The sequence below is a fragment of the Protopterus annectens genome, chromosome 3.part0, assembly GCF_019279795.1.
Source record: "Protopterus annectens isolate FY-2018-M chromosome 3.part0, PAN1.0, whole genome shotgun sequence".
Lineage (NCBI taxonomy): Eukaryota > Metazoa > Chordata > Ceratodontiformes > Protopteridae > Protopterus > Protopterus annectens.
In genome coordinates, this window is record NC_056731.1 from 1,476,190,592 (window position 1) to 1,476,206,250 (window position 15,659).

Consider the following 15,659-nt stretch of genomic DNA (forward strand, 5'->3'; position numbering starts at 1 on the left):
CTCTAGTCCACAAGTATTATCTGTGTGCACCACTTGTGTTATGCCGCCAACATGGTGATTGCCGTTTCATTGATTTGACTATATATGCACTCTTGTGCATGCATACCATGTATCTGTCATGCTTATGTTTTATTATGTGGCATTTACTTCAGTTTTAATGTGTACATAACACACATTAACAGATTACACTTTCCACACACATTCAACTGTCCATGCACTGTGGGAGTTAAGCTGCAGATAGTGCTGCAAGAGGTAACCTGTAAACATGTGTGTTGCAGGGATGACTGACAGACAACATATATTGCCCTTACTCCATCACTAACAATGTGATGTGTCTTAGATTTCTGTTTTGCCATGCCAGGTATGTGCAACATACAGACATGTCATTCCACATGATTTCTGGATGAGAGTTGTCATGATTTGTTTTTTGTGTGTCTTTAGTTGGCAAAACTGGTGCCATGTGGGATCATATACAGGCATATCCTGTCAATGTGCAGTCTTCCTTTTCTGAGTGCATTAAACAGCAATGCAACATTAATCTGAATGCAATGTTAAAGATAGCACATTCTTTAACAGAACATTATGCCATGTTTGCTTAAGTAGAATTTCCACTCCTATTATGTACTGAAATCAGTGTACATATTCCAAAATTACTTGTACACATTAAATGATTGTATGTGTGTGCACATAGTCAGATGCATACTGACACACAAATGTACCTTTGACATGAGCATTCATTGAGTTACTGCTGATGTGCTATAGTGATGCCCACAGGAGTGTCCTCTGATCAATAATGAGCAGGGTGGTTGATATACATCTGTTTTTTCTTTATTTGACAGTTAAATGACAGTATATGTATATGTGCTTGTAATTTTTAGCTTGCTTACCAGCACATGTCCAGTTCTGTGGACGTCAACAATCAATCTGGCCATTTGACATACATTTTCCATTTTGTTAATGTATTTCTGTGTGGCTTCTACAATGTCATGAGTGCTGTGCACATTCATTTGCATTGTGTTGACTTACCTTGTCCTGTTTTACCCTGATGTGGTGCCAGGTTGTCCACCTCCCTCCCACCTTCATATCTCAGCATTATTTTTCTTACATATGTTTGCCTTTGTTAAAACTACTGACCATTGCCATGTATTAATTTGACACAGTGACCATGTGCCACATGTATGGCCATTGTACAATACAGGGCATGTGCATACAAGCTGCTGGCTAATGCTTGCAATGCGGACTTGTTTTCTTTATACTTGTGTGTTACCCACTGTAGTTTTTTCACATTCATGTGCACAAATTTTTATATTTATTACACTGTAATGTTACATTTTTGAACATATTACATAAAGGTGGTAAATCCACTGATCCCTCTAACTTCAGGCCCATAGCTATTCTGTCTCCCCTGTCAAAGATTCTAGAAAAGTGTATTCACAAGCAGCTCCTTGATCATCTACTACAAGAAAATCTCCTAACCCCTACCCAACAAGGCTTTCCCCCAATCACAGTACTCCTACAGCACTAATATATCTTTCATATAAGCTATCACCAGATTTCATGATAACAATTAAATAGTCTCCTGCCTTTTCCTTGACCTCTCAAAGCCCTCTAACACTGTCTCTCACAACCTACTTCTGTCTAAACTATCTAACCATTATCTCTCTAGTTCTGCTCTGTCTTGGATCACTAGCTCTCTTTCTAACAGATTTCAATTTATAAAAGTGGCTCTCTGCATCCTCCCCCTTCCATCCAGGCCTACCCGGGGTTCCACAAATATCCATTCTTGGACCCCTACTATTTAACATTTTCACTAACAATCTCTGCACTTCCTGTCTTAACTCTTCTCTAATACAATATGCTGATGCCTCTGAAATAATTTCCTCTTCTGACAACCTCCCCATGTCGTCGCCCTTACCCAAGAATCTCTCCTCTCAGTTGAAAAATGGCTAATTAACAAACAAATTCTGCTCAACCCTAATAAAACTAAACTCCTCCTCTTGTTCCCTAAATCTTTCCAACATCAAAAATCTACCTTCACCGTCTCTACCCTCTACAACACAACTATCAAAGTAGAACCCTGCACTAAACTATTGGGGGCTATAAATGATGACCAACTAAAATTTGATCTTCATATCCAACAGTTCAATGGTTCATAGGTTCATACTAGGCTATCTGCCCTAGGGCATTTATAAGCCTAGCCTAAGTGTGTTTGGCTTTCGCCACCCATTTTAAATGAATATTGCTATGCCCTTTTTCGAAGGTAGTATACTGTGCCTCTGTCTAACAGTGACACAGAAGTGATACCCAGGGTAAACCTATGATCTCCCATCCACTCATCAAGATTCCTCTTGAAGAGAGTCAATGAGGGACTCTGCCTAACCTGGACTGGGATTTTATTCTAGAGTGAAGGGAGCCTCTGAGTTATGAATTTGTCCCTCCAGCATGTCCTATTTATTTCAGTGCTGAGGTTCAAGTCTCTCGAGCGCATAGCTCGATGGAATTTGGATTTTCTGAGGTGCAGCATGTCCATTAATTCTGGGTTGGACATGGCTTTACACGTCAGGCACAGATCACCTCTGAGCAGGTGGTATGCCACTGAGTAGAGCTGGAGTTTCTTTAACCGGGCAGCATATGGCATCTGTTTGAGCCCTTTAATCCTCTTGATGAGGTACTTTTGGGGTCTTTCCAGTTGCTGCAGGTGTCTGGTAAGGTACATCCCAAAAGGGGCATTGTACTCAATTATGGGCCTGATGAGGGATGCGTAAAGAGGCACGATGACCTCCCCTGATCTAGATGTGAATCCCTTCATGATTAGGTGGGCTATATAAAATGTTTTTCTAACCACTTTGGCCACATGGTTTTCAAATGCGAGATTGCTATCAACTTGGGTCCCCAGGTCCCTAATTACTTCTTCCTTACTTAATGGATTACCACCTATGTGGTAATTTGTGGGCACTTTGTTTTTGCCAAAGGGGATGACTATACACTTTTTGGCGATTAGCTTGAGGCCATGGCTCTGGCACCAGTTGTCTGTTTCTATGAGGCCCTTTTGTAGGACGCTTGTGTTGGCTGGAGAGTCAATTATGGCGCCTAGTTTGCAGTCATTTGCAAACTTGGTCAGCCACAGTCCTTCCATGTTGGCCTGTACCTCCGAGAAATATATACCGAACATGAGAGGTCCCAGGACTGAGCCTTGTGGGACGCCACTTGTAACTGGTTTGGAGTCTGACATGGCTCCAGCAATTCTAACCATGTGAGTTCTGTCCTTGAGCCAGTTTGCAATCCATCTAGTGACATAGGGGTTTATATTTAAGCTGGCAAGCTTATCTATAATGCCCGAGTGGGGTATTGTATCGAAGGCTTTTGCGAGGTCCAGGTAGGCTGTGTGGACCACCTTCCCCTCGTCAATGGCCTTGGTGACTGTTTCAAAGAAATCGACCAGGTTTAAGAGGCAGGATCTGCCCTTAACAAAGCTGAACTGGGTAGGATCCAGTGTCTATAGGTCCCAAATATCTTTATTTATGAGGTCCATGATGATCCTTTCCATAGCTTTGCAGACCAAGCTAGTCAGGCTTATGGCGCGATAGTTTCCAGGATCCATTGAGGGACCACCTTTTTGGAGAGGGACCACTGTTGCTGTAAGCCACTCTTTGGGTACATATCCTGTAGTAAGGCTGAGATTGAACAGTAGTTTTATGTTTGGGTTTAGCTATTCTTGGAGTTCATGTAGGATGCAGCCCGGGACACCGTCTGGTCCCATTGATGCTGTGCTTTTTGCTTTGGAGAGGGTGGCTCTTACCTGAGCATCTGAGATGTCAGGGGGGCAGCACTCTGCTGGGATAGATATTTGCCTTTTGGTGGGGGGGGGAGTTTGCACTGAACCTGTCAGCTAGGATGTTGGCAATGTCTGTGGGTTCGGTGTATTTTTTGTCATTTTGGACTAATTCTGAGCATATCTGGGAATTCCCACCCAGGTTCCTAACATAACTAAAGAAAGCCTTGTGATTATCCTTAGTGTCCTGTGCAATTTTTCTCTCGAAGCTGGCCTTAGACAATTTTATGAGTGCCCGTAGTTTTTTGCTAATACTGATCAGAGATGCCTTCCCTTTTTGGGATTTTGCTCTATCATGTAGCAGCATCCTCCTTCTATTTGCATTGTTTGTTTATGGCTGGGGTCCACCAGACAAGACGCCTGCCTTTGGAGGATTGGGTCTTGGTTTTATTTGGGATTGCATGATCCATGCATTCCTGAAGGTGTTCATAGAATGTGTTTATAAAGGATTCTGTGATCTGGGCCATATTTTCCACTGCGCCGGGGGCTTTGAAGGATTCCACCTTGGTTTTGAGGAGTGTGAAATTTGCTTTAGAGAAGTTTTTCATTGTGGTTTTCTGGGCAGGGGGTGGGGTCGGGATGTGAATATCTAGTGAAATTAGTTTATGGTCTGATCTTACCAGTGAGGGATACACTTTTGGACTCATATAACACTTAGCCTTCTCTATAGAAACAAAAAAATTCCTCACTAATACATCTAAACTCTATTCTGCACAAATCTGTCTATTACCCTCCCTATTATATGCTGCTGCAATCAACCTACAATCTAATCTTCTAAGTAAGATCTTACATATAATAAAATAGCTAGATTTGCAGCCAATCAACCCAACCACTCACATCACTACCTATCTGTAAAAAAAACCTACAGTGGTTAGAATTACAACAAAAACTCTTCCTGCCTCAACCACAACTGACCCACCCCATTCTAAGCCAACCCAACTCTTGTCCTCTCTCTACTCTCATCTCTTTCTATACTCCAAATCATACTCTTGACCAACGCCTCCTGGAAAATTAATAAGCCCAAAAAATCCACTGGCAAACTTTTCTGACAATCACTCTGTTGCTAACTCATGGAATAAACTGCCTCTGCATGTAAAAATGATCACTAACTCCAACTGTTTTAAAAACACTTTAAAAGCCCACCTATTGAACTCATGGACCTGCCCTTGCCATGACCCTACTTAATCTTCCTCTCTACTCTACTACAACTAACCCCTCCTTTACTCCTGTTCTTTCTCCTCCCCTCCCCACTACCTAATTTCCTTTCGATCATTTGGCTTTTCCAAAAAATAATCAATTCTTCAGATTCTCTGCCCTGAAGTGTTGTTAAAATACTTTATCCTAATCTTACCTCTTACCACATATATACATAATCATCTAAACAATTGTACTGTGATTTATGCATGGGAATTAACTATACTTTATATGTTTACTACTTAATTTCTTTTGTCTACATTATATTATGTAATATGTCATTTGTAGATATATAAGCATCAATGCAATTGCATTCTGGGTATGTAATTGTATGTGACAATATTAATACTAAATTTCACTGTCATTTTATATCATGTATGTATCTTTTGGAGCTTTTCTTCTCAGGTTTCCACTGAAAAAAGGCATCTGCCCATTCGGACTAACCCAGTTAACAAATGCCAAATAAATACATAAATAAATAAATAAATAAATAAATATTCTTACATGTCATAAGTGTATATATGTGTATCAACCTGAATTTCATGTACATTCCATTTATGCCACTGACAGACATACATACACATCTATACCTGTGTGATGCTTTTGACATGGCATATGTGTTTAACATATGCACATTCCATTGCACATTTGTTTGGGTTGTGTACACCTACTTGTGTACATAGCAGTGTTTGTTGCTCTTCTGCAGTACTTCTGTTTGGTGCTGTGCTTGGATGTTTTCCTTTCATATACATGCTCGTAGGTTTGGTTTTTGTCCTCTGGTGGAGTTATCTACCATTGTTAGACCTGCATTCGCTCATCTGTGATGTTGCTTGACTTACACCTGCACTGCTGACGGACTAATTGGGCATGTGTATAGTTTTCCAATGTGTACTGTGATCCTACTTTATTACTATGGAACACAAATCTACCACTGGTCATACACATACATGTATGACTGCTACACAATTTTTGACATGTTGTAATGTGACATTGCATAGATAGATATGTGTTTCTGCATTTTACCATGTCTGATATGCATCTCCACCCTGTTTGTTAATTTTCCATTGCCTATATTGTGCAGTGTGCTGTGTAACTTATCTGTCCTTATTGTTTTTTTTACCAACACTTGTCTGTCTTGTGTTGTGCTATTTGTTCTATATGTACGCCTATATATGCCCCTATATTATGGGGGAGGGTGGCCTAATGGTTAAGGTGTTTGCCTTACAAACACAAGATGCAGCATTTGAGTCTCACAAGGGATAATTGGCTAGGCTTAAAATGGCTCATAAGAGCAGTTAGCCTAGAACTAACCTATGCCTATTGTAATGACCTTCTCCTCCCTTTTCCCTATGTTTACCTTTTCTTCTATTCTTAAAAAAAGGGGCCTATTCCCATGCAAAAAAAAATGCCCATGACCCTCTGACTTTCCCTCAGATTTTCCTACTAAAACATCAGTCTCATACGTTGCTCTTCTTCACTCACCCCAGCATCTTCTTTTCTATCTCCCACTTCCTTGGGTGTGTGTACATTACTTCTGCTCCTCACACAAGTTCCGAACCCATTGTTAGATAATGTTAGCTAAGGTGATGTGGCCATGATTGCCCTTTTCCTTTCATTTTTTTTTTTTATTAGAAGATTTATAGATTCTATCAGAATTCATAATTCCAAGCCGGCATATTTTATTAATACATGTATTAAGCAGATATCTGTAGTTGTCTCTGATCTTACTGTACAGAGTGTTGTCAATATATATACTACAAATAACACTGCAGCTTTCAAGCATGTATTTTAAGTTAGTGGATGAAATACAGAAATATCCATAGTTGTCTGAGATGTCTCTGTGTCTGTTCCTGAAAGTTTATATTATGAATACCATGTGGCTTACATCAGGATAGTTGGGATTTTTTAGTCTTTCTTTTTTTTTTGCGTTATCATAATGGAGTCAGTTCCATTCCATAGTTGTCTTTAACCATACTGTACAGATCCTGTTATGTATATTGTTATATAAATATCAGGATGCTTGAATTATGATAATTTTTCTGTAACATTGGTACTGTGCAACATGACTGGACAACCATTTCTTATTACTTACAGATTACTTGTGCATTTTTATAGTCCACTGTTGATACTGCAATACTTCATTGTGCACTTAGCTGTTCTGAGTTTCTTTACATACATTTACATATTACAACATTATCTGCAGGTTCCATGCTTATATCAGTGTAATGAGTTGGATTCCACAAGCTTTATGGAATCTGGCCAATTATATATTATTATAGCAAACTTGTTTATAGGCAGCCCTACTTTCATCTTAGCATGGATATTAATATAGTATTTACAATTTTATGAACTAAACTTCTAATTTGTTGTACTTTATATTCAATGATTGCTATTGCTACTGCTAATACCTTTGGATATTATGTCTAGAAATTCTGAGTTATCTTTTTCTCTTCTCTGCTTTCTTATATTTTAATGTATAAGAATTCATTTTTAGTACGAGCATTCTTAATTGCTACATTTATTGCAATTTTATCAGAACTGGAATCATTGGCTCATAGGTTCATAGGTGTGTACTAGGCTAATGGCCTTGGAGCCTTTATAAGCCTAACCCAACAAAGTTTCTCTGACACCGTGCCACCCAATGTTACTTCACAGGGCCTCTATCCAGTAGGACAAAATGGAGTGATCCCGGGGTGAACTTTCTGTTACCCATCCACTTGTCGAGATTTCTCTTGAAGAGGGCCAATGAGGTGCTCTGCTTGACATGAATAGGAAGCTTATTCCAGAGTATGGGCAGTCTTTGAGAGATAAACCTGTCCCTCCAACATGTCCTGTTGATTGTGGTAGTGAGGTTGTGGTCTTTGGAGCATGTGGAGTGTGGGGATTGGGATTTCTTTAGGTGTAGCATTTCAAGTAGGGCTGGCTCGGACATGGTCAAGCAGAGATCACCACTGAGTTGACAGTAAGAAACTGAGAACAGCTGAAGTTTCTTGAGTCTGTCCATGTAGGACATGTGTTTAAGGCCTAGGATCCTTTTTGTGAGGTACTTTTGTGGCCTTTCCAGCTGTTGTAGGTGTCTGGTCAGGTACATGCCAAATGGAGTGTTATATTTGATGACTGGTCTAATGAGGGAGGAGTAGAGAGGGATGATTACCTCTTTATTTCTGGATGCAAACGTTTTGGTTATAAGATATGACACATAGAAGGACTTTCTCACCACAGTGGCAACACAGTGGTCAAAGGTGAGGTTGCTGTCGACCTGGGTGCCCAGATCTTTTATGGCCCCTTCAGTGTTTAGTGGGCTCCCATTGATATGGTAATTTGTGGGAGCTGAGTTTTTCCTAAAGGGAATGATAATGCATTTTTGGCATTAAGCTTAAGGCCACGGTTCTGACACCAGTCATTGGTCTCAGAGAGGCCCTTTTGTAAGATGTCTGCATCACTTGGGGAGTTGATAATGACTCCTAGCTTGCAGTCATCAGTGAACTTGGTCAGGTTAAGCCCCTCTGTGCTGGCCTGGACTTCTGAGAAGTAGATGCCAAATAGGAGAGGGCCCTGGACCAAGCCCTGTGGGACTCCACTCATGACTGGTCAACAGTCTGACTTGGAGTCCACAACTTTCACTCTGTGGGCCCTGTCTTTGAGCCAATTTGCAACCCACCTAATGATATAAGGATTGATGCCTACTCTGGCGAGTTTAAGAATGATACCTGAGTGGGGAATGGTATCAAAGGCCTTGGCTAGTTCAAGGTAGGCTGTATGCTCTACCTTACCCTCATCCACAACCTTGGTGACTGCCTTGAAGAAGTCAACAGGTTCAGCAGGCAAGATCTCTCGTTGATGAAGCCAGACTGTGTGGGGTCAAGAGTTTGGAGATTGCCAATATCTTTGTTGAGCAGATCCATGATGATGCACTCCATAGCTTTGCATACCAGACTCATCAGGCTAATGGGGTGGTAGTTTCCAGGGTCTGTAGTTGCTCCCCCTTTGTGGCAACTGTAGCAGTGTGCCATTCATTGGGGACAAAGCCTGAGGTAAGGCTGTGATTGAACAGGGCACACAGGTGTGGTGTCAGTTCATTTTGTAGTTCATGTAGGATGCAGTCAGGGACATTATCAGGTCCCAAGGACACTGTATTCTTGGCTTGGGACAATGCAGCTTTTACCTGTGCCACAGAAATGGGGGGGTACCAGGGTTTCTTCTGGTATTGTGATAGGGCCTTTGTGGGGGAGAGAGGGGTATAGTTGGCACTGAATCTGTTAGCCAGTATGTTGGCTATATCTGTTGGCTCAGTATAGGAGGTACCATTGTGCAATAACTCGGAGCAAATTTGGGTATTGCCTTGGAGGTTCTTGATATAGCTATAAAAGGCTTTGTGGTTCTTTTTGGTGTCAGCCACAATTCGGCCTTCATAGCTGGCTTTACAGGATATGATAAGGGCTATCAAATTTTTGTTGAGTTTGGTAAAGTACTTTTTCCAGCCTTGTGACTTAATTTTTTTCTGCAACAGTTTCTTCCTTCTGATGTAGAGTTTATTGATGGCTGGGGACCGCCAGATTAGCTTCCTTTTTTTGGAGGAGAGTGTCTTGGTTTTATTTGGTATGGCAAGATCCATGCATTTGTTTGAAATTTGAACAAAAGTTGCTTTATAATAATTGATTATTGGCTGTTATTGTAAGTTAAGATGTTTATATATTTCATGTTTGAATAATAAGCTTCATACACAAAAAAGTACTTTTAACAACTATCCAAGACAAATTATACTGAATAATTTTAATACATCAACATAACTATTTTAAACATGAAGAAACAGTAGCTATGTTGTAAGCTTTATAGTTGACTATATTAGTAAGTTGTTCACATTTTGTTTATTTGCTCCACATTGTGAAAGACAGTGCTCCATGTTTTAGAGATAGATGGAAGGATGAGAGCTCTGCTCAAATTCAGCCTTACAGGCAATTATATTACTGGCTATGTGTTGATTTACATGCATACTGTGGGCCATAATACTGCCCACGTATACCATTATTCCATATGTTGCCTACCTGTCTAAACTTCATGGTACTTGTTGGCAATGCATTTTCTTTGTGAACCCGCAGTATATATTGCATACTGTGTTTCTAAATCTTCCCTTTAAGTTTGAATAGTAATAACTTCTATGACAAATTCAAGTTCTTACTGTAGCACTAACATTTATTCTAGGAATAACTTGTAGTAACAACAATCTGACTAAAATGTATCAAACTATAAAATATGATTTATGAGTATTTATGATTGCCTCAGAGATTTTGAAATTTAAGGTGAACAGTTGTGTAAACAAAAACATCTGTACAGCAGCAGTGCAATACAACGTATGAAACTGCAGAGAATATTTATAATCATTGATTAAACTCTGTTAAGGTACAAGGAAACAGTAGCTACATTTTCAGTACACTAGCCTGTTACTGAAAGTATAGGAATATTCAAATAACTTTAGTACAATTCTGAAACAAGCAGCTGAAGTACGTTTTTAGATTTTTTTTATTACCGTGCTTTTTATTTCAAAGTTCTGAAAAACAGAATGGCATGTTTGATAGCAACATGCCAACTAGATCCAATAAAACTCTCAATCATTTCACCAAAATATCATGTCGTCGAGAGAAATGTATGGACAACATAATTTATGTTGTCAGTCATTAGATTGAAAGGCAGCTGTGCACCACTTAATAACAACCAGTGAAAGAGAACCTACAAAAGTATAGCCTCAGAAATATTAGCAGCAGTTGAAGATAAACAAGTAAATATATACCCTTTGCTGCCAAAGTGTCAGAAATCCAACATAAATAAATAAATAGATAAATAAAATAATGGCACAAGTCAACCCCCTTGCATATGCTACAGTTTATTTTGCATTTTGTGCATTGCATCAAAGAATGTCAATTAAGGTCAGGAAATTTCAAATGAGAACTCTTTACATTTAAGGAATGCTAGCTTAGACCAATGTCTTATCAGATATAAAGAGCCATTCATTTTATTTGTAATGCATATATATATATATATATATATATATATATATATATATATATATATAAGGTCTATATTAGAACACTGAACGTTCAGAATTTCGAGTGTTCTAATATCGACCCGTTTTCAGCGAACGCTGAAAATATCGAAGAAACAGAAAACCAAATTTTTTCCTAGGGAAAGAATTTGGTTGTCTGTTTCTGTTGCTTTGGTATTTTCAGTGCTGTGGTGGAAAGTTACAGGTCAGGTTCAGGTAAGTGTGAGATTGTGTGGATGTGAGGGTTAGGGCTGGATAGGTGAGTTAGGGTTAGGACGCGGGTGAGGTGACTGTGCGATAGTGACGGACCTTAGGGTTATTGTTTGGGTTAAGGTAAGTGGATAGTTAGTGGTGTATGTATAGTTTAGTGTAGGGTTAGGTGTAGGAGTTTAGGTGTATGTGTGTAGATTGCTGTTTGTTTGTTGTGCTTGTGTTATGTATATGTGTTTTGGAAAAGCAAATTTTTACCCTAGGAAAAAATTTGCTGTTCTGAATGTTCGATGTTTTAAATTTTTGATTCATAGGGTTCAATATTAGAACACTCGAAATTTTTAATGTTCTGTGTTCTATATATATACATATATATATATATATATATATATATATATATATATATATATATATATATATATATATATATATATATATATCTATCTATATCTATGTGGGTCTATGTTCTTTACTCGAAAGTACAGTTCATTGAACCTTACTTCCATGAACTGACTTCCGAGAAAGTGCATTTTGTCAAAAATGCACTTTTGCAGACAAATAAAAAAACCTAAACATAAACAAACAAAAAAAAAACACATTAAACACTGATATGCAGGGGGGTAAGTCTGCATGCACCCCTCCCCCCATGTGGGGGCCTGCACCTCCCACACCCTGCACTTCAATATTTTCACTCCAAGATCGCAGTACAGTGGGGAAAAGGGAAGGGAATATTACCTTATCCCCACTGTACTACAATCTCAACAAGAGTTTCCTTAGTTGTACAGCAACAGTATATGTTGATGTACAACTAATGGTACAGGGTAGGCTAACAACATTTTATTTTATTTTGTTTTCTTTAGCGAAAGTGCATTTTCAACAAAATGCACTTTTGCTAAATAATTTCGACAAAGTACGGTTCGATGAACCGTACTGTCGATAAAACAACAAGGCCCCATATATATATATATATATATATATATATATATATATATATATATATATATATGTAGGATTATTGCACAAAATCACGGTTCCACAAACGTAATTGACCCAACACACTTTAGCAAAAGTGCTTTTCACCAAAAAAGCACTTTCACTAAAGTGTGGAAAAAAATTCATAAAACAACAAAATTAAAAAAAAAAAACACAATACTCACGTTTACACAGGGGACAAGCCCCCCCTGCACCACCATGTGGGGGGCTGTGCCCTCCACACACCCCTACTTTTATATTCTCAGTCCAAGATCGCACTACAGTGAAAAAAAGGGAATATTCCCTTAACCCTACTGTGCTACAATCTCAGCAACAGCCATTTCCCCAAACTTTTATCTTTTTTTTAACACACTTTTGCGAAAGTGTTTTTTCATTGTAAAGCACTTTCGCGAAAATGTACTCGGCCATTTCACTTTCGGTGAAATGGTTGTTTGATAAATAGTGCAGATCCCATATATATATATATATATATATATATATGTGTGTGTGTGTGTGTGTGTGTGTGTGTGTATATATATATATATATATATATATATATATATGTGTGTGTGTGTATATATATATATATATATATATATATATATATATATATATATACAGATATAGATATATATATATATATATAGCTGGTGTAGTCACAGTGTATTAACCATATAAGTACAATTTAAACAAAACAAGACAATGACAGACTGATTATTCACAGGTTCTTAAGTTTCCTTGATAAATCTTTGTGAAGCAAGCAGATTAACTTTGTTATACATTGTTTATAGGTAACAAATATGTGAAGATGAGAATGATGAATATGTTCCAATATCTTTATCTATGTCAGCATATCTATATCTATATCTATCTATAGGCATATACATATATATATATATATATATATATATATATATATATATATATATATATATATATATATATATATATATATATATATATATATATATATATATATATATATATATATATATATGTGTGTGTGTGTGTATATATATATATATATATATATATATATATATATATATATATATATATATATATATATATATATATATATATATATATATATATATATATTTGTCTATATTTAAACAGACATAACCATAGATACAGATCTATATATATATATATATATATATATATATATATATATATATATATATATATATATATATATATATATATAAAATTCTATATGTATATGTGGGTCTACTTTGACCAATCAGAATTACACTTTAGGAAAACGTAGCTTCACGTGTCTGGTTTCGCGAAAGTGCATCTATCCAAAAATGCACTTTCACAAAACTACACTACACCAAACAGAATTCCTGGTGCAGTGGTGCAGGTACAGTGTTTTTAGTGGAATGGAAGGGGAGGCTGATGCTGTAGATTTCAGTAGAGTGAGGATAAGGTAATATTCCCTTTTTCTCACTGTAGTGCAGTCTCAGAGTTAGTTTATATTAGTAGTGGGGGTGTGGGGGAGTTCATGGGGATTGCCCCCCTGCATTAGTGAGTTTAGTGTTAGTGTATTTTTTTTTAATTCATTGATGTAGGGCAGTTTTACAAAAATGCATTTTCGGATAAATGCACTTTCGCGAAACTGGACATGCAAAACTAAGTTTCACTTAAGTGTAATTTTGATGGGTCAGAGTAGACTCCTATATGTATATGTATATGTATATATACATGTATATTTACATGTATATGTACATGTATGCATATATATATATATATATATATATATATATATATATATATATATATATATATATATACCTAGAGAGAGAGAGAGAGAGATGGACTGTCCTAATGGCTACATAAGGGCACCATGGTGATTTGAATTTGCATGACATGACTTGCATGCAATTGTAAATTAAGCAGGAGGCATTTAACCCCTTGACTATTACCTGCTTAAGATATCAACTCATGTAAATGACAGCAGCAGTGAAAACAGCAGTTTACCATGGATGCAGTGATATAATTTTCAAGTAGCATATGTAGGCATGTTGAATACATGCAAGTTTGTGCACTCACATGTGTAACCTTGTGACACTATGTGAATTGCAGTTAGACACAATGTGTGCCTCACATTGATATCCATACTATATTTATTCATTTAAATGAGGTAGCAATGGGAATATAGGAAAGTCAGAAGGGGTGAAGATCAAGCAGAGATAAACTCAGAAAAGACAGGAAAGGAAAGTATGGGAGTGGTGAGGGGGAAGATGAGTATTTTTATTTTTTGACAGATTCCTTTGTTTTCTGCAATAAGGGTAGATGGGGAAGGATGTAAGGAGAAGTTAGTTGATATAAAGAGGGAATATGAAAATAACTAGGGGCATGTGAACAAACATAAAACATAAACTAAGTCCAATAGGGAAGGTGATGACACAAAGGGGTTTGACAATCAATAGACAAGTGTACTGACAGATAGAGGACTAGGGGTGATGTGGGATTGGACAACAAGCAGAAAAAGGAGGTCCAGACAAGGAAGGGGAACATTTTAATTGGGGAGAGGGAGGGGTCTCAGTTACCTTTCATGTTGCCTTGGGCAAGATCCAAGCAGAGGTCAGTCACCACTGTAACTGCTTTCCCCACTGGGACCTGCCTCATTTGGTACACTAGTCAGTACTAGGCAGCTGTGCAAGTCTGATGGTCACAAGAGAATATTCTCAAGGTAGTCAATGCAGGCATCAAACTGCCAATCCACATACTCCACCATCACCCATTCCATCTTTTGTAGGTTAACAAAATGTGACCTACCTGTGACTCCCTCCAGTAATTTATTTTTGGAGGCCACCAAGGACACCTCCAGATCACTCCCTGCCACATTACGTATGCCACTCTATGGAGAGGTAGATGGTGAACCAGCAGGAGTAGGTAGAGTAGAATGATGGTTTAGGGACAACTGCCATACTACATTCACAGCTGTGGATGACACTGTAAAAAATAGTAACAGAAATGGAGAGAAATAAAACTCAAAACATGAAATAAAAAATAAAAAAAAATGATAGCAACAAAGATAGAGAAAACAAATAAAAAATACTATCAACTCTGCATCTGAATTTTAAGCTTATAGGTTCCTACAGGTAGACAAAATACCTGATAGCTATGCAATGATACCAGGAGCTTTAATTGTGCTTGGGCATAGAATGTGTTATGTTCTTATTGTAAGATGTGCATACCATGTTGCCACAGCATACTAGCAGTCACCTTAAAGTTGTGTGACATTACAGTCTGTAGTTTGGTGCTGTTGGCTATCAGAGGCCATGAAAGTAGTTTCTGTGTTTGTGTGTATATATGCTTAAGGGAATATGGCATGTTTGATGGGAAAAAGGAAAGCTATGTGGACATGGACACTGACTGTTACAAACAATTTTAGACAAC